We start from the raw sequence: 20,202 nt of genomic DNA on the forward strand, positions 1-20,202 counted from the left end.
TTCACCAAGCCCTTGGATGAGAAGAGATTTTACAAGTTACGGTGTGAGCTAAATATCTTGGAATCCTCAAATGTCCTGTGATCAGGCACACATCCTAACACTTATGCATATTGATGACTTAGATGTGCAACACACGAAGTAAAGTATATCTTCAATCAATGAAGACATACATTCTAAGTGTGAATACATTAATGTGGAATTTGACTTCGGAGCACCATGATAATTGTGCGCCGTGTCTGGGTCTAATACTTCCTATACGGTGGGTAACGCCACCACCAAATGTTCTGTTTGAAGTGTTTCACTCATGGCGTTACATTTGCTATGTCTTCACATTTGGTTTGGCTTCAATCTCAACATGTCTTCATAATTATCTTCACTATGTTGAATATATATATATATATATATATATATATACTAGTGTTCTGTCCTCTACAACATTCACTTATAGCTATGTCTTCTTGTTGAATCTTTTGAACTAAGTGAATGTGATCGGACCCTAACCTTTCTATGCTTTCTATCTCAAACTCTATCTCTCCAAATCATATGCATTCTATTGAAACTGTTGAATGTCTTCTCCGCGTCCTTGTCAGCAGAAGATACAGAGACAAACTTTAAGTCCGTTTTCAATGCTCATTCCTTCACCTGAAACCCGGAGAAGTGGGAACGACCACCCGACAATTCAGGCATGCGTGGGACGTGGAACAACCCCCGATATGCTGCATGATGGCCACATGTTCCTCAGATGTGAATCGCCAGGGGCACCTGTGTAATAACACTGAGCCTCCCTTGTCCCTATAAATACACGCCTCGCCACAGTCATTATCTCTTCTTCCACTCTCGCACGAACCCTAGCGCCACCGCTAGCCCTCGACGACGCTGGTGACGAAGCGCTTCGCTGCCGCAACCTCTCCGACGCCGTCTTCACGCCGACCGCGGACATCATCCTCTCCGCCGTCGCCGTAGGTGTCCTTCGTCGCCAAGTTAGGGCACGGACGATCGAACTGCTCGGCCTCCTCTTCCACTCTGTCTAGCAGTTCTACGTGTGGTAAATAAAACTTCCTTTTTACGGCCCCTTTGATCCTATAGATTTGTCACTTTCTACCACAAGTGGTTTTTGTTCGCACATGTTGGATCCACTTCAAACTGCATCTCATAATATGCCTAGTATATTCACTTATGCTTCACAGAGTAGTTAGATTCCTCACTGATACTGATCCGTGGATTCGTACAAATCTGAAACCAACTCCTTATCTGTGAGTGAATGTCTTCACACGATGAGGTCAATGTCTTCTAAAATGTTTTATCTTCAAAATCTTCTGAGAATGCATATGACCTCTTCCCCTTCCCTCGCACCTTAATGCTGTCACAGGTACATGTCCGTGGGAGAATCCCTTGGTTCTCATAGTCTACATTCATTTGCAGAGTTCTTACAGTATCACATAAATTCTCCCGAAGCCAGTTCCTGTTTGTCTAGCAAGCAAAAGCCTTTGAAGCCTTTGAACGTATTAAAGCCATTCAGTTTAAAGTTCATGGCTTCAGAGAAATCAGCAAGGGTGGCAGAAAGCGTCGAGGAGAAACATCAAGAGATCTGCCCGATGACTTCTCAGAGTTGTACAAGATAGATCCTGAAAAGGATTGCAATCAGCGCAAGACACGAATCCAATGGATTCGACGCTATTGGGCAGAACAGTGGTTCAAGTACAGATTTGTGACAAAGGAATATGCTAAAAAAATGCCATTAAGCGACCATTGGAAGACATCCTCTACAAAAATCTTCAACCCAGGACCAGAGATGAAGCCATTGAACAAGGCTTCTATCCTTGCATGGTCCGTGGACCTCAGCCTGTGGATGCCGACCCATCGTCACTGCTATGGTGTCGTGATGACAATCTGTTTAAGCGCAATTTCCAGTTTGCCCAGAACTCAGTGAAGCAGAACAAGAAGTCTTTGGAATTAGACTTCAACCTTGGTCCCTCTGCTCCCCGTGCCGATGGAACTCGTGAAGCTGAACCCAATCTTCTTGGGCCCTTCTACAACTTGGAAGGTCTCATCACTCACATCATGGTTCAAGGGACAGCCATGAATGAGCCTGCAGATGACGCTGAATCAGATGAAGCGCCTGCAGCGCTGAAGCCAAAGAAGTTGATGCAGCCCAAAGCTTCAAAGCCTGCCTCTGCGTCAAAAATCTCACGGGCGAAGCCACTGGCCACTGCACCTCCTGAAGACAGTGTACAGTCTGAAGATTTTTCACGCATCTCCAAGCCCCAGAAGGTCAAGATGCCTCTGCCACACACCGGCCAAGAACTGACTGTTGTTGCCATTCTGCGAAATGATGCCATTGATCTGTCCAGTGATGAAGATCTTGCAGATGACGCTCTTGAGCAACTCATCAAGAGTAAAGAAGAAGCAGAAATCTTCAATGATCTACCTCTCTTTGACGTGACAATCATACACAACTTCATTGATGAGTGGTTTGGCATGCCCAACATCAGCTTCGAAGATCTGCAACTACCCATTGGCCTTAGTGTCGCCTTCCATGGCGCCATTGCTTCAGAATTAGCTATCGCCCAGTGCATTGTTGAACTGAAGCAAAAGATTGACTTTGAGAAAGCCTAGTTCAAGAAGCATATGGCCAAGCTCAGCGTGCAAGAGGTGAAAAACTTCAAGATTATGCTGCACGAGCTCAAAGAAGCCTTTCTCAAGAAACGCGCAGAAGCTCAGGGTTCTCGTGAGTGCATGAAGAGCCTGGCTGACAAGTGTGTGCATTGATCCCAGGATGGCTGCCAAGCAGAAGAAGAAGCCCACTGTGGTCAAACCCAACGCACCAAGGCAGGAAGCAGATCCCATTGTCTTCCCAACTAGCATGACTGGCTCGAAGCCAAAGGCTCGGTCAACCGCTTCAGAGCTGAAGAAGATGAGGACTGCTGAGGCTGAGGCAAGGAAGAGGAAACATCCTGAAGCCTCTGCTACTGCCCCCTCCAAGAAGAAGCGGAAGACCAAGAAGGAACGGGCTGCTCCCACAAAGCCCTTGATTGTTGAACCCATCTCCATGGTTCGCCCTGACGCTGAACCTCAAGAGCGCCAACTGACTGTCCATGAGCCTACTTTCACAGGGGCTCATGAAGCTGAAGACTTTCCAGCAGCTGATCCCATCGCTGCTGAAGACATTGGTCACCATGACCATGTTGAAGATGATGCAGTTCTTCCTCAGCTCGAGCACCAACAGGTATCATCGTCTGTGCTCACGCACAGCAAGCTCATCAGCATTGGTCATCCTCTGACGCCAATTGCTTAGGATGCATCATGGGCTGATCACCCACAAGCACAAGAGGAAGAAGACTTTGAGGCCCAGCCAACTCCAACTCCACAGGCGTCGCCAGCATTACGCAGGCTTCACAAAGGACCAAGGCCTCCAGTCTCTGAGTCTGAAGCTAAAGCTGCTGAAGACATTCTGGCTGCATCAGCCGATGAAGAAGAAACCCCAAGCGATGCTACACCCCTGTCTCATCAAGAAGCTGTTCTCGAGGAGAATGTGACTGTGACCGACCCTCCAGCTCATCAAGTGGAGGTTGAGAATTTTGAGGCTGCCACCGACGCCACTGACGTTGTCATGGCTGAAGCCAATGTGGAGCCTTCACCTACCCAAGCACCAGAAGTCAGTGAAGCCAATGATGCTGTTGCTTCTGTTCCTGCGCCTGCTGCTGGTCCTCAGTTTGAATACCATGTTGAGCACAGGCCTCAGGTACAGAAGCCAATCCCCAGATTGCCCAGGTTTCCAGGTCCTGCATCAGCACCTGGATCCTTCAATGTCAATGGCTTCAAAGCAGACAACACCTTCTTCAATAGCTCCAGGAACCCCTACTCAAGGGAAAGGATATCATCTGATCGGTTCTGGAGCTATCCGCAGCGAAGCTATTACTCCTGCATTCTATACAATCAAGGTCGCATCTTCCCACATAAGCGTCTTGACATCGAAGCAATAGCTGGTCTGCCCTGTCTGGAAGAAGCTCTCGATTGCTTCAAAGAGGTTGGATTGCTGCCGTTTGTCACCAATCAAGAGCACTGAAATGAAGAGTTGCTGCTCCAATTCTATGCCACACTTCACATCCGTGGGTACAACAGAGATCCGAAGACTTGGGTCCTGGAGTGGATGACAGGAAATGTTCATCACGAAGCCAAAGCCTTTGATATCATTGAGCTCACTGGTCTGTCCACTCCTGGCGATCTCTATGAACATGGCTGTCAGCTTCACAGTGAAGCTGTGGAGAGCATCTTTCAGAAGCCTGAACCTAACATGAGTCAGATGCTCAGTATGATGAAGCCATTGCCCCAAGATGCTGCATATCCCAAGGAGTTCTTCGTTGAAGACCTTGAGTATCTGCCAAGGACTATTTATCACATCATAAGGCGAACTCTCTGGCCCATCAAAGGACATTCTTCACATGCCAAGCTGGAAGGTGCAATGAAGACTTTGGTCTTCTATATTCTTCATGGCAAATGCTTCAATGCACAGGACTTCTTCATCCGCCAACTTGCTGCATCAGGCTCTGATCTTTTTGGCTTGAAATTCTACGCTCCATGGATAATGCGGCTGATTAAACTTCACTCCGCTATCTCATATCAGCCATCTGCTCGCAATCATCGGATCTTTCTGCCTAATGTGGATATGTCTGTTGAAGCCATTTATCCTGAGCCTGCCAAGGAACCTCTAAGTCTTCAGAATGCGAAGCATCAAAGTTTTTCTCAGAACATTGAAGGAGTTGAAGCTGTCACTCGTGTGTATCCTTTGGCTAGAACTACACGTGCACCACATCCTGCCCTTACTGAAGCCACCGATAGCACAATTGCCCAACGACCTCAAAAGCGCACTCGTGTTCTCAATGATCGAGAGATTTTGGTGGCTCTTCATCAGAAATAGGATAGGCATCATGACTGGATGAAGCGCCAAATGCAAAGCCTCTTGGTGGATGTCAACCGTATTCGCAATCTTGCCACCAAGAATGCCTTTGTTGCACATGAAACCTCTCGACGCACATGGAAAGGGCTGACGCTTATGTGCTCTGAAGATGATCTTCAAGAGGATGGCTTCTCTGAATGCTTCAAGTTTGAATCCATACCTCCTCGAAGGGTAGTGCTGCGACGAACTCAATCTCTTGAAGACTCTGAGTTCTCTTCCTCTGCTGCAACTGTGAATGCCAGAGTGATCGAGGATGAAGACGATGCTACTTCACCGCCACCTCCTTCAGCACGCTTCGACACTGCTCCAAGTTCTCCTGCACCGCCGAACACCACCGAAGACCCTGCTGCTTCACCTACTCTTCATGGGAACGAGTAGATGCTCTATGTCTTCAAACCTTTTTGGTCCTTACTGACAAAAGGGGGAGAAGCATATGAGTTTGATAGTCTTCAAGCGGGTCCATATGGGCGGTTGCTATATATTTTGCTTCGTGTTTACAACTCTTGTTTTGATACATTTGGTTCTTTGAGTTGTAACACTTAAAATCGATGGTCGTCTGCTACTTATTTGCTACTTCGTGATACGACGATAAATTCCGCATGTGCGACGATAAATTCCGCACTTAGGTCATTTTGCAGACGTCCATTTTCCATTATGCATGTCATTATCTTCACATACCTTCTCATGCATAATGATTTGTCATCATAAGTTGAAGAGGATCTCCACGAGTACAACCTGCCATGTGCATTTGCATTCCAAAAGCAAATTACTTATATGCACATCTTCAGGGGAGCCCTTGCAACTAATGAAGACAATTCCTCTACAATTTCACATATTATATTTCCCGTTGAAAACTTCAACTAGTTTGTCATCAATCACCAAAAAGGGGGAGATTGTAAGTGCATCTAGTGCCACCCCTAGTTGGTTTTGGAGTATTGACGACAAACCTAGTTGAGGGACTAATGGGTTTGTGAGAATTGCAGGATAACACAGGTAGAAGTCCCTCATTGATTCGGTTTTCCTACCAGAGATGACCCCTAAAAATGTATGAAGACATTAATGTCAAAGGTGGTATATGAAGATATTCACATTGAAGACTATAACAAGAGAAGACATCGCATGAAGCCTATGGAGCTCGAAGACTTAGATCTTTCGTAGTTCTTTTTCTTCTTTGTTGAGTCATAGGAACCACCGTACTGTTAAGTGGGGTCCAAGAGAACCAGTCAGGATGACTGAAGTGATGCTTAACCAAAACCTATGTCTTCGAGTGAAGACTATGAGAGCGAATCTTGTCCAGAGTCGGACAAGTCAGCTTTGCTTGTAGCCCAAGTAAAGTTGCCGTGTGAGTTTGAAATTTGGCCGTTGGAACACGTGTCAGTTCCTTAGTGACCCAGGGTCATTTCGGACAAATCAGGTCGGGTTGCCTAGTGGCTATAAATAGCCCACCCCCTACAACCATAAATGGTTGGCTGCTCAGAGTTAGAGTACGGCTTTTGTCGTTTGAGAGCAACCCACCTCGAAGCCTTTGAGAGAGAATTCCTTGCGAGGATAAAGCCCTAACCACCCAGAGCCTAAGAGTGTTAGGCATCACTTAAGTCTTCTTGTTTGTGTGATCTGAAGACTTATTACACTTGATGACTGTGAATCCTCCAGCCGGTTAGGCGTCGTGTTCTGAGCGTCCAAGAGACATTGTGGATCGCCGGTGAACGAAGTCTATGAAGGTTTGGGAGTCTATCTTGAAGACTTACCAGAGTGATTGGGAGAGGTCTGTGTGACCTTAGCTCAAGGGGAATACGGTGAGGACTGGGTGTCCGGGACTGTGTGTCCTCAGATTTAAATACCTAGCCGCCCTAACCAGACGTACAGTTGTCACAACAACTAGAACTGGTCCAACAAATCATTGTCTTCAACGAGTCACCGGTTTCATCCTTCCCTTCCCTTTACTTACTGTTGGTCCTTGTGAAGTCATTGTATGATTGCACTATCTGTTGTCTTCACTGAGTGACTGCGTGTTCTGTTTGGCTTCATAATATCTTCCTACCTGATCCTTACTACCTAGCTGCTATTAGTCATTGTGCTTTCACTTCATTGGATACTTGACTATGGCTTACCTTCCGCTGCATAGTAATAGGTTTATTTCTATCGTTTGTCTTCGAAACTTCCACATTTTGAAGACTTTCATAAAAATCTCCTATTCACCCCCCCTCTAGTCGATATAACGCACTTTCACCGACACAAACCCTAGTCCGCCAACATCGCAAGGGAGTTCTTCAGCAAAGGTGGCAAGCATGGCAAGCACAAGCACAAGGTCGGCTCATCGCGAGGCCCGCTAACTTCACCTTGGCAGCACGATAGTGGTAGGGGGGATCACGGCCACGTGACCGGGTGTACATCCCGGTGCACCGCACACGGTACCACTGGGAGTACCGCGTCCCGCTGCCGTGGCCAGACGTCAACCTCTTGCACGAGTGGCACCTCGACCCCTACCACATTCCAGTGTCGCCCATGCCGCAATCTGAGCGTGCGCACGGCTGAGATCCGCAACTTGCGTCTCTCCTCATGCCAGAGCAACGCCTTGATCCAATGTACACGCCCCACTCCTCGAATTGGGATGTCTGGTTCGCAACTGAGCATGACGTGCGCTGCCGTCCAAATAGACACCTGCCCTCCACCGCCGTCGTCGGCGGTGAGGCATGAGGACGAGGACGAGGAGGCAACATTCCTGAAGTCACTGGAGGAAGCGATCTAGCGCGCGAGGAGTCCCAACACGAGGAGGACGCCGATGGGTTGGCCTAGAGGAGGTGCTCCAGCTTTCGACATCCGGTGACCAGGTCTACCCATTGCCACCACCGACACCGCCTACACACGCGCCCGTGTTGGACACGTGCCAGTGGGTGGGCTCGTGTGGGAGTGGGTCTCTGCGCCGTCCGTTTGGCTGGGCGCGACGGAGGAGGAGGAGGACGCGTACCTCGCCGAGTGGAAGGGCCATGCGCTGCAGGAGGAGCGGGCAAAAAATTGTGTTTGTTTGCATTGGCCGGTTAGAGTTGTTCTTAGGGCCTCTTTGATTCACAGGAAATTGAAAATGCGAGAACAGAAAGAGAAAATATATAGAACTGGAGTGATGTGCCTACTTGTATCTTATGGCATACCAGAGAGTGTCTGATGCCACGGAGAAAACAAAGAGATTGTACTAAAAAGAGGTTGTAGTGAATGTTTGATTTTATATGAAATGTAGTACAAATGATTCTTTAGAAAAAAATTCTATAGAATTAATCGTAAGAATCAAATGATCAACATAGAAAAAAGATTCCTAAGGACTCTAATCCTCTGAGAATCTTATGAAATCCCTTTCAATCAAAGGAGCCCTTACAGTTCCTTGTTACCAAATTCATGTGCTATTTGAGCAAAAATTTCAAACGACGAATAGTTTTTGAAATTATGATTAAAAAACATAAATGTATTCTTGAATTTGAGAAATTTCTTAAAAAATGTATATTATTTCAAATTTCCAAACATCTTTTGAAACATGAACAATTTATGAATATCTTTTGAAACATGAACTTTTTTAAAGATTTGTTGGTTTTTTTGTTTGTCCCGCATTCCTTCTTTTTCCTTTTCTCTATTTTCATTTTATTTTATTATTTTCTTAAAACAAATCTCGAATCATTTTAAACCATATTTTTTTTATTAAATCCGTGAACTTTTCAAAATTCTGAACATTTTCTTAAATTCGCAAACTTTGTTTTCAAATCCATGAACTCGTTTTAACTACTACAAACTTTTTCAGAACCCGTGATTTTAAAAAAAAATCCTGAACATTTTTTTCAAAATTTATGAACTTTTTTTGAATTCAACGACTGCTTGGAACGGCCCAACAGGCACACGACGGAAGCGATGCCGTCGCCTAGTTGGGCCAAGATCTGGGTGTAAAAAAATTATATTATATTTTTTTCGTTTTATTTTCTTTGATTGTTAATTCATTTTTCTCCGTTTTAAATTTATTGTTCGTTTAACCTGTTTTGTAATATGGAATATTTTTGGAATACCAAAAATTTTTCTTGTGTTCAAATATTGTTTACAAATTTGGAAAATGTTATTAAATTTTCTTTTTTCACAAATTTAAGAAATGTTTGCGCTTCGAAAAATGTTGATTCAATAAAAGTATGTGGTTTGCAATTTGTGTACAACATCAATTGTTGGGAATTTGTTAACAATTTTTGAAAGTGTGTTCAAGTTTATAAAATTTTCATACACAATTTAAAATATACAAAACTCCGTGCCTTAAACTGGCATGGTGCCTTGAATTGGTCATACGAGACCATGAAAAATGGGCAATTTCAAGGATGTCGAGAAACAACGTGCTTTCAGATTGAGCCTTCGGGCCTGCCCGGGCACCCTCCGTTGAATATGGTCTATTTTTGGACATTCTTAAAATGAACCCACCTTATGCAGGAAGGTGCGTATGCCCACGGTAGGCATCCATGTCAGGTTTGAACGATTTACAAACTCGTATGCAATTTGCGACACATCCAGTCATTTATCGACCTCTTTTTGATCGAGAAAACTCTAGAAAATATAGAATTTATCAAAAACCAAAACAACTTGGCATGGTGCCTTGAATTATTCATAGAAGGCCATGAAAAAAAGTTAGCATCATTTCAAGGATGTCGAGAAACAATGGGCTCTCAGACGGTGCCTTCTGAGCTAACACCCTACGTTGAACATGGTTTAGATTTTGACATCCATCAAATGACCTCAACTTTGGCAGGAAGGTGGGCATGCCCATGATAGGCATCCATATTAGGTTTGAACAATTTCCGACACCGTATGCAAGTTACGACACGTCTGCCCATTTATCGGCTTTTTTTGGACCAAGAAAACTCCAAAAAATGCGGAATTTGTCAAAAACTAAAACAACTTGGCATGGTTCTTTAAGTTGGTCATATAAGCTAATGAAATAAAATTGGGTTCATTTGAAGGATGCCAAAAAAGTGCTCACAAACGAACACAATGGACCGGCTCAGTCGGGCGGACTCTTGTGAAAAAAGTATTTAATTCATGATTTTTTTTCAAATTCATGAAAAAAAACATTCAGATAGATGAACTCTTTTAATTTCATGAAATTTTTTCCTACTTGAAGCTAGGGGTGGGCATAAAAGCCGACAAACCGAAGACCGAACCGATACCGAAACTAAAAAACAAAATTTAGTTTTTTGTGATGGTATTGGAAAATTTATGCCAAACTATTTTTGAACTTCTTTTTGCAGCATGCATGTATATACCTATAGGCAGCACGTTGTGCCGTTCGTGGTTTTAGTCCCACCTCGTCTAGTTACACGGAAGGAGGCAGGAAGTAAGGGCGGGCATATTAACCGAAAACTGATGTAACGAACCGAAAGAACAGGGACGAAACCAACATTTTCAGTGTTTATTTCGGTCATTAAATATATAGAACTGGAATTTAATAGGTAACTTTGATTTTTACACTTGATTAAGAGAAAATACCTAGAAAACGGAAAATACATATTATTTAAAAAAATCGCATTGGCATTGTATTGCATATCCCAGCGGCCCTAGCCCAGCTGCCTAACACACCTTTCTAAACCTCTTTGTCATGTTCTCATCTCCGGGTTTTTTCCACCTACACGTTTTGGTTTAGTACCACCTCAGATTGCTCTTGAGGAAAGAAGCGTGTGAAAGACTATAAAGGCAGCTGCTTACCCGTCAAATTTGTCTGAACCTGCCCTTACCAAAACATGTAGCATAAGAGGGTTTGCCTATACTTCGGTTTTGTTCGGTCAAACTATTGACCGAACCGAATTTTCCTTCAAATAAAATTTGGTTTTCTTGTTGTATAGAATCCGATCGATTTGTATTTTATAAAACTGAAATTCTTTGTGACCCAAAAAACCGAACTAATCACGTGAATTGGACAAAAAATCACGATTTTGATAAATTTTATGATATTAAAAAACATTCATTAATTTGAAAAAAGATTCACGGATTTGAGGTTTTTCCATGAATTTAAGAAGATGTTCACGAATTTAGGCAACAAAAAGAACAGAGAAAAAGAAGAAGAATAAATAAAAATGAAAAATGAGTAAAATCGAAGAAAAAAAGACAAACAAAACAAAAAAACATACTAAGAAAATGCACGACAAGAAGAGTAAAAGAAGTAACTAGGCATAAAAAGTGAGTTGTCCCAGACTCCCAGTTGGTTATAGCGGTGGAAGTAAACCAAGAGGTTGAGAGTTTGAATCCTACCTCACGCGCCTAATTTTTGAAGGTTAAAAAAATGAAAATGAAAATAAATGGGCCAGGCCCAGGACCGAGGTAAAAGAAGAAAAGGTAATAAGAAAACAGAAAACGAAAACCGGAGTAAACGGACTAAAAAACCCATCCAAACAAAAAAGAACAAACAGAGTCCGGAAGCATAGAAAATAAGAAGGAAAAGAAGTATTACTAAACATATAAGGTGAGCCGGCTGAGTTGGTTGTTGTGTTCGAAGGAAACAGAGAGATTTTGAGTTCGAACCTCACCACTCGCGACATTTATTGAAGGCTGAAAAAAAAATGAAAATGGGCCGAGCCCATGATGCGTGGATGGGGGTGCGCCAGTTTATGTATGTCTGTACAGCTAGTACGTGTCACATGCGGAGGTGGGTATACCGGGGAGGGGTGGAGCGAAGCAAGGCTCAAAAGGTAATCAAGATGATCTATCTGCGAGACCACGAAATAACACTTAGTGAACACATATGATCCATGAACCATAGTCTTCCCGTTTGTGTCCTAATATGTTACCATGGTGGTTGTTGTTTAGAGTCAAAATTGCTGATATGATTAGCATATGCAATCAAAATACATAATGATCATCAACAAATCTCGGTGTCATGTTGTGATTGATCGTCCTTGAAAGATTGATGTGCGTCTCGAATTTCTAACTTTTATGTGAAATTAAAAAACCAACTGTCGCCATCGTGTAGGCTGCATCCGCCTCCTCCGCCGCATCCATCTCCTCCTGCTCCGCCCTCTCCAGCTCATCCTTCTACCACTGCAACATTTGAAACGGATGGCATGCATGATCATTCTTGCGTCGTCATCCAAATCCGCCACCTTCAAGGGTCAGCATCTTCGCGTCCACCACAGTGGTTGCGATCTTCATCTTCCCCTCTTCAAGCATGACCTTTTTCTCTTCGATCATGGCCCTCTTCTCTTCGAGTTTGAGCTTCTTCTCGGTCGCCTTCGCCAACATGTCAAACATATCCACCTTTTTTCCTCCTTGACGTTGGAGTGCTTAACATATGTATCCTCCTTCTTCATCAAGTTGTCTTCGAACCTCTCTGTCATCTTGACTGTCGCACATTCTCGCTTCGCCCTTTCCTCCTCTCACTACTTTCCCCGGAACCCTTTTCTAAACTTCTTGGGTGGTTCTTTTGTTGGGTTGGTTGGGTCACGGGTTTCTTCCTTGGTGCCTTGGTTGACGTTCTTGGCAATGTATACGTTCCACTTGGGTTGTCCATTCAACTTCAACCAATAATGTATGACGGTGAAGTTTTTCTTCGCCAATATGTTACCATGGTGGTTGTTGTTTAGAGTCAAAATTGGTGATATGATTAGCATGTGCAATCAAAATACATAATGATCATCAACAAATCTCAGTGTCATGTTGTGATTGATCGTCCTTGAAAGATTGATGTGCGTCTCGAATTTCTAACTTTTATGTGAAATTAAAAAACCAACTATCGCCATCGTGTAGGCCGCATCCGCCTCCTCCGCCGCATCCATCTCCTTCTGCTCCGCCCTCTCCAGCTCATCCTTCTGCCACTGCAGCATTTGAAACGGATGGCATGCATGATCATTCTTGCGTCGTCATCCAAATCCGCCACCTTCAAGGGTCAGCATCTTCGCGTCCACCACAGTGGTTGCGATCTTCATCTTCCCCTCTTCAAGCATGACCTTCTTCTCTTCGATCATGGCCCTCTTCTCTTCGAGTTTGAGCTTCTTCTCGGTCGCCTTCGCCAACATGTCAAACATATCCGCCTTTTTTCCTCCTTGACGTCGGAGTGCTTAACATATGTATCCTCCTTCTTCATCAAGTTGTCTTCGAACCTCTCTGTCATCTTGACTGTCGCACATTCTCGCTTCGCCCTTTCCTCCTCTCACTACTTTCCCCGGAACCCTTTTCTAAACTTCTTGGGTGGTTTTTTTGTTGGGTTGGTTGGGTGAAGGGTTTCTTCCTTGGTGCCTTGGTTGACGTTCTTGGCAATGTATACGTTTCACTTGGGTTGTCCATTCAACTTCAACCAATAATGTATGACGGTGAAGTTTTTTTTCGCCAATTTTTTGAATACACTACACGCATGAGAAGGCTACATAATAAAATATTGTCAACAATCCATATAAAAACTATGCAAATCCGGCTACAATAGTATGCATACATATCCCGCTACAAGACTATGCATATTTGGCTACAAAACTATGCAAATTTGGCCATAAAACTATGCAGATCCGGCAAGTGATGTGCACATATTAACAACTTACTTGCTTGATGATTTGAGCACCACTAGGCCGCCGCGCGATGAGTTGCCTCAAGTGGCCGCAATACTTCGACACGGCCTCTTGGATGGTGTACCATCAATAATTGAGGGACTTTGATTCACGGTTGCGGATGACCGCGTCGGACTAGGATGCAAAGCGGTAGGATGGAAGAAGATAGTGCAGGATTTTGCCATGAAAGCATTGCGACCAGCTACAAAAACACGGGCTTTGCATCAGTTTTGGATGGGCCAGGTGTGTCGGAGTTTTATGTGACTTGTGTCTAGACTTCTTTAAAGTCGCCCTAGTTTGGTTTGGTTTTGACGAAAATGTATGGTCCGGACTGCTCGACCATGGTCAGGTTCGCTGGGTCCATACAGCTGCGTGCGGACAAATACGAACTGTTTAAGGGTCGGGATGCCGTTAGCGCAAAAAAAAAAAAAAATCCTTGCAGGAGATGCACCGCTGCATGATCCAATCCAATCACTTCCAAGTTCCAACCCCGAAACAACCCGCATGCAGAGTCGTTTTCGCGACGGAAGTCAGTAGCCACCGGCGGGGCCATCCGTCCGCGACTTCGAGCGAAACGACGCCCACGAGTGCGCGCACGAGGTGTGCTCGGCAAGCAGCGGTGGCGTGTCTATCCTCGTTGGCAACGGGGGGGTGGCGCAAATCGTCCGGCAGGTGATCTTTCCATGGCGATGGGAGCAGAAGGAAGCGATGCCTGACATCAGCCGTGGGTTTTTACTTGCACACGACGGTTCCTGGAACAATTAAGAGCAACTTCAACGGCCGACCCAAACGGACAGCGTTTTCGTCCGTTTTTTGTTCGTTTGGAATCGGCCGCCCGCCCGCCGTCCGTCCCATTTTAGTTTTGGGTTGGCAGGGCGTTCAACGAGCCGACCCATTTCATAACCGTGCGCGCTTTAGATTATGCCAGCGGTCATGCCGTTGCCCTGGTTTTGTCGCTCCGGCGTACGGGAAAGGTTCGTGCGCGCAAGGAAAAGCGGTCTAGCGCGCGCTGGTTTTCGCGCTCCAGCGCGCGGGAAAGGTTCGCGCGTGCGCCGCGGCCGGCGCTTGTTATAGGAAGGCGTTCCCTTCACACTCTGTCTGCCGCCCACTCGTCTCGCCCCCTCTCACTAGCCTCGTCGCCTCTGCGCCACCATGTCGATCCGCCGCCTGAGCGCTTCGGATTTTCGCGGACTCCGCGAGCGCCGCTCCGGCGCCTTCTTCTCCGAGATCTGGTTTCGCAAGAAACGTCTCATCCTCGGCACCTTCGACACAGCAGAGGAGGCGGCCTGCGCGCATGACGCGGCGTTGTGGCGCCTCCTGAGGCCTCGTCGGGATATGAATTTTCCCGACCTGTCGAGCCAGCGGGCGCATGATCTGGCACCTCTCCCGCGGCTTTTCACCGACGAGGATCGTCGTGTCCATCGGAGGCGGCAGCGTCGCCTCGCCATCGCCGAGATGGACGTGGAAGCCATGGTGGTGTGGCGCGATCGCTTCCCGCAGGACATCGTCGACGAGCGCCGTTCTACAAGCAAAGGAGGTTGGAAAGGGACACGAGGAGGACGGAGCGAGCCGCCTATCGGGAGGACAAGCGTTCGCGGAAGCAGGCCGCTCAATTGAAACTGAACCTACGAGAAACATCGGGTTGGGACTTTGAAGACGAGCAGCATGCTGACGCCTACATTCAGACATCGGAGGAGGACATTACCAAGTCGGAGTCAGAAAGCGACGAGTAGTGGTCTTTTCTTTTATCTGTGTACGCTAAAACTACCTATGTATTCATTTTTATCTGAAAAAATGGCCGGCAGGGTCGGCGACGAAGCAGGCGGGCGAGAGTGTGCAGTTTAATGTGGAGAGGCCAATCCAATGTGCCACCGACCAGCGGGCCCGATGAGGAAAGAGGGCGAGCGCGCGCGTCCGTTTTGTGTCCGCGCCGACGCAAATCCGGCTCAAAATGGTCCGAGAATGGGTCGGCAAGCGGACGAAAGCGGACGCATGTCTGTTTGGGTCGACACGTTGGACTGATTTTTTTGTCCATATGAATCCAAACGAACGGCCACGAACGAAATGGGTCGCCCCATTGGAGTTACTCTAACTTGGTCAGCTGGAGACTAGTACTCGTACACAAGCTGAGTGATTGGCACGCTGTTGGCCACTGTTTGGGGCTCGTTTCTTCTAACTGATTGAACATGTCGTTGCATTAGCACGTGCATGTGGGCGAAAGAATTGTACACGCCTGCAACGGGTTTCAGGGCATCTTCAACGCCATGCATCAAAACAAATCCGGACAGCGGATAAGGGACGACCATCAAATCCATTACACCAAATGTATATCCCTTTCAAAAAAGAAACTAAAGTAATTGTCCATCATGCAACCCCGCTTTAAATGATAGCAATTCAATTATACATTTAAATTTTAATAAAAGCGTCGAATGTTCAACAAGTTGTTTAAATTCATTGGTATCAAATTCAACCATGCTTCACAAAAGCGGTCTTCGTCTCAACCTTTTTCTCCTCGAACTTGACCTTCTTCATCAATGCGTTTTTCAAGGATACATCATGAAGAGCCGCATCAATAATATAAAAGGAGAGTCAAGATGGTTGATACAAAGTTTTTCCGCATACAACGCTAAACCAAGAGGTTAGCAACCACACCGCCACCACAACAACAAACGGCACACGGCTCGCCTTGTTCATGTTCAAGACATGAATGACGAAGAGGTAGAACACATAGCATGAAGTAGCCAGACACCTGGGAAGCCATGCTATCGATGCATGTTGTTCACCCAAATTGGCTACTCCTTGAGCTTCATCCAACAATGCTTCAATGTGAAGGACTTGCCCTCCATTCTTTGGTACATCACGACAGCATGTCCGGGCTATATAATGGCCTGATCATCAAGTCGCAACATTGAATGGATCAAATAATTGACCAACACGTAGAGTAACAAGAAGCAAAACTTACAATCTCCATCATTGACGCACTCGTTGGCCACATTCTTTTCACTTGTGCAATCGCACCGTAATACTTCATGATGGTGTTTGAAAAGGTGTACCACCGGACACCGGTTGAGTAGCAACTTCGCATTGCGGTCATGGATCACATCCAATTTGTAGGGTGTGTAGTGCTTGTGCTCATGAAACCAAGAATGCACATGTTATCAAAACGTTATGCCTTTTTGCTTCATAGCTACAAACCCCACACTTATGACCAAGTTCCTCACTGAGTATCTTGTCATCGTGCTTGTTTCGTGTTAAACAAGGAGAAAGTAAAAAAAACTCAATGGCATTTGACCAAACACTTGCCGGGTGAGGTGTCTGCCATGGCTGGGGGCATACGATACCTGGGATGCAAACGGATTCAGGGGTGCAACGATGGCGAAGTACAAGGCGCCTCAGTGGAGCAATAGTTGTCCGGCAAGAACTGAGCATGGCCGGAGCGGTGTAAGGGCAACAACGGTCTTGGTGGGTGCGGATACAAGGTAAGGGAGAGGGGCGAAGTCGGAGAGGGCTCCAGGAGGTTTTTTTGGGTGGGTCGGTTGTGTTGGAGTCCGACGAGCGGCCGTACGGACTCCCTCAAAAACCTCCAACAAGTTTGTTCCCGGTTAGGCAGGATTCAAACAAGCATCCGTGGACGTTTGATGCACGACCTTGGGTGACACAAAGTGTCCAGACCACGATGTCCGAACGTTTAGAGGCGTTTAGATGGACGTGTTGAAAATTTCCTTACGATTCCTAATTGTGGATGATTCACAAAAAAAACTAAAGATCAAATATCGTTCGTCCCTTGTAGCATGCTGCTTTCTTTAGTGATTTCTACATGTTACACCCTAGTTGTGCATTTGTGAAGCATGTCTACTAGATTATACCATTGAGGACTTGTTTGGTTGAGATTGATTTTAAGGAGATTGAGAAGGATGGAGGTGGATTAAATCTTCCAAATCTCCTCCAATCCTCTCCCATTTAGAGGTTTAACCAAAAAAGGCCTAAAGCATTTGATTCCGACGTGGTAATATGCATGGTGAGTGGTGCGCCCAACCAAGTTAAGAAGTATCCGACCTACACCAAACCCTAACCCAACACTCTCTAAATCGCTGCTTATGGTAAGTGATTCAAGATGACAAGTGGGAGAGGGCAAAAAAGGGAAACAACTAGGTGGTTGTTGTGTTGCTTTTCTCATCAGGATGTTAAATCTTGCTCCCAGAATCAACCCCATTGAGCCCTTTGATAGGTTGCCTATGCTTTCCCAACTCCTTCCACGCGTTGAATGAAGGGAGCATATGTGGCTTAACCTGCTCGAGCACCTTGCATCTTGCCATGTTAGAAGATCCCGCATGAATAAGGCTCTGGTACAGCTGCCCAGTCACCTTGCCACATCAAGCCAACACATGGGATCCACCATGTAGAATGGGGAGATTGGTCAAATGTGCTAGAAGTGGATTGTCAATGTAGCAGTTGCCATGAAAACGAATCGTTTCAGTTGACTTTCTCCGAAACGATGTTTTTTGGGTGCGAACCTTTGGATTTGCCAATACTCTATCCACCATCAATCCATGTGCCCCCGCCCATACTACCGCGCCACCCTACCATACTCGATCTGCCACATCCCCACCCCCACCCCCTTAAAGGTGATCCCGCACTCCGACTCAAAACCTGTCAGCCATGTGCCGCTCCTTCATCTACAATGCCGCAGCCAATCGCGTCGTCCCCGGGACGGTCGGCCACATTGCCCTACCTTGTTTCTTCTCCACCGAAGTGAGTGAAACAAAAAAAAACCGTTATCTGAGAAATAGCAAAACCGGTTTAAAATCGAAAAAATTTCTTTACATCGGATAGTAGTTTAGAGAAATCTTCATTAAACAGGAAAACGTATGTTAGGGCATCTCCAACTGCAACCCGCAAATTTCCTCCCGCATCCATCCACGGACAGGGGGGACCAGTCCGCGAACACGGGTGTGGGAGGCTGCCATCCAACCATAGCCGCATGTATTTTGACTACAACTCGAACCAACAGGACGAAATTCAATCCAATGGGCAGATTTCATATAAACACGTCCGGATTTCATATAAACATGACAAATTTCATTAATATGTCAAATCATTTCTAGTACGGCTCTAGAGGTATAATTAATACCTAATCAAAATGGTTGCGGGCGCCCGTTCCCCGTGTCCAGCCATGAGCCCCAGAACTGAAGCTTCGTTGTCTCTAGTTCCGCCTCGGCGCTCTCCAGCTCCGCCTCTGTAACCTCCGTCTTTGGAGGCCCGGGAAGTGAAGTTGTCCGCCTACACTTCGCCACCAAGCGACTAATCGGCCGACGATGCTGAGCCGACCAAGCTTGGCGTCAAGGGAGGGGGAAGCAGTGGCCTTCCTGGGACACAAGCTGTGGCGACCTACCATGCACTACTCTTCCTCGTTGCCAGTGGCACCCGGACGTGCCGGCTTCGTGGTCGTCGCGGTGGGGCGCGGACTCAGCGATGTCCTCCTCGTCGTCGTCGGTCCCGTCGAACACAACATTGCCCGCGTCATCGCTCTCCTTGTAGGCGGCCGCCACCCGCTGGTGGTACCGCCAGTGGGCTTTGGCGGATCTCACGGGCGGAGTGACAGGACTCGAGTAACGCCTCCTATTCTGCCAGGTCCGCGTCCAGCGCGACCGCCCTGCCAACGGCGAGCTGCTCCTCCGTCTGCACGTGCTCCTAGAGGAGGCGGTTGTTGTAGGCGTCGTCGGCCTGCGCCCTCCGGAACTGCTCCTCCCGCACCATGTTCATGTAATGGGCATGTGCCTCGCCGATGGTCATGGTGCAATGCATCGGCGAGGGTGGCACGGAGGAGGAGGGCGCGTCGGTTCATCGTCGGTAGCGTCCTCCTTTGGTACACCGTTGTCCTCCAGCTGCCTGACGGCCAGCCAGCAGGCAACAATGGTGATGACCCACAAGTATAGGGGATCTACTGTAGTCCTTCCGATAAGTAAGAGTGTCGAACCCAACAAGGAGCAGAAGGAAATGATAAGCGGTTTTCAGTAAGGTATTCTCTGCAAGCACTGAAATTATAGATAACAGATAGTTTTGTGATAAGATAATTTGTAACGAGCAACAAGCAACAAAAGTAAATAAAGTGCAGCAAAGTGGCCCAATCCTTTTTGTAGCAAAGTACAAGCCTGGACAAACTCTTACATGAAGTAAAGTGCTCCCGAGGACACATGGGAATTATCATCAAGCTAGTTTTCATCACGTTCATATGATTCGCGTTCGGTACTTTGATAATCTGATATGTGGGTGGACCGGTGCTTGGGTGTTGTCCTTACTTGGACAAGCATCCCACTTATGATTAACCTCCATTGCAATCATCCGCAACTACAATAGAAGTATTAAGTTAAAAACCTAACCATAGCATGAAACATATGGATCCAAATCAGCCCCTTACGAAGCAACGCATAAACTAGGGTTTAAGCTTCTGTCACTCTAGCAACCCATCATCTACTTATTACTTCCCAATGCCTTCCTCTAGGCCCAAATAATGGTGAAGTGTCATGTAGTCGACATTCACGTAACACCACTAGAGGAGAGACAACATACATCTCATCAAAATATCGAACGAATACCAAATTCACATGACTACTAATAGCAAGACTTCTCCCATGTCCTCAGGAACAAACGTAACTACTCACAAAGCATATTCATGTTCATAATCAGAGGGGTATTAAT

This window comes from Triticum aestivum, chromosome 5A (genome assembly GCF_018294505.1).
Source record: "Triticum aestivum cultivar Chinese Spring chromosome 5A, IWGSC CS RefSeq v2.1, whole genome shotgun sequence".
In the NCBI taxonomy this organism is placed as follows: Eukaryota; Viridiplantae; Streptophyta; class Magnoliopsida; order Poales; family Poaceae; genus Triticum; species Triticum aestivum.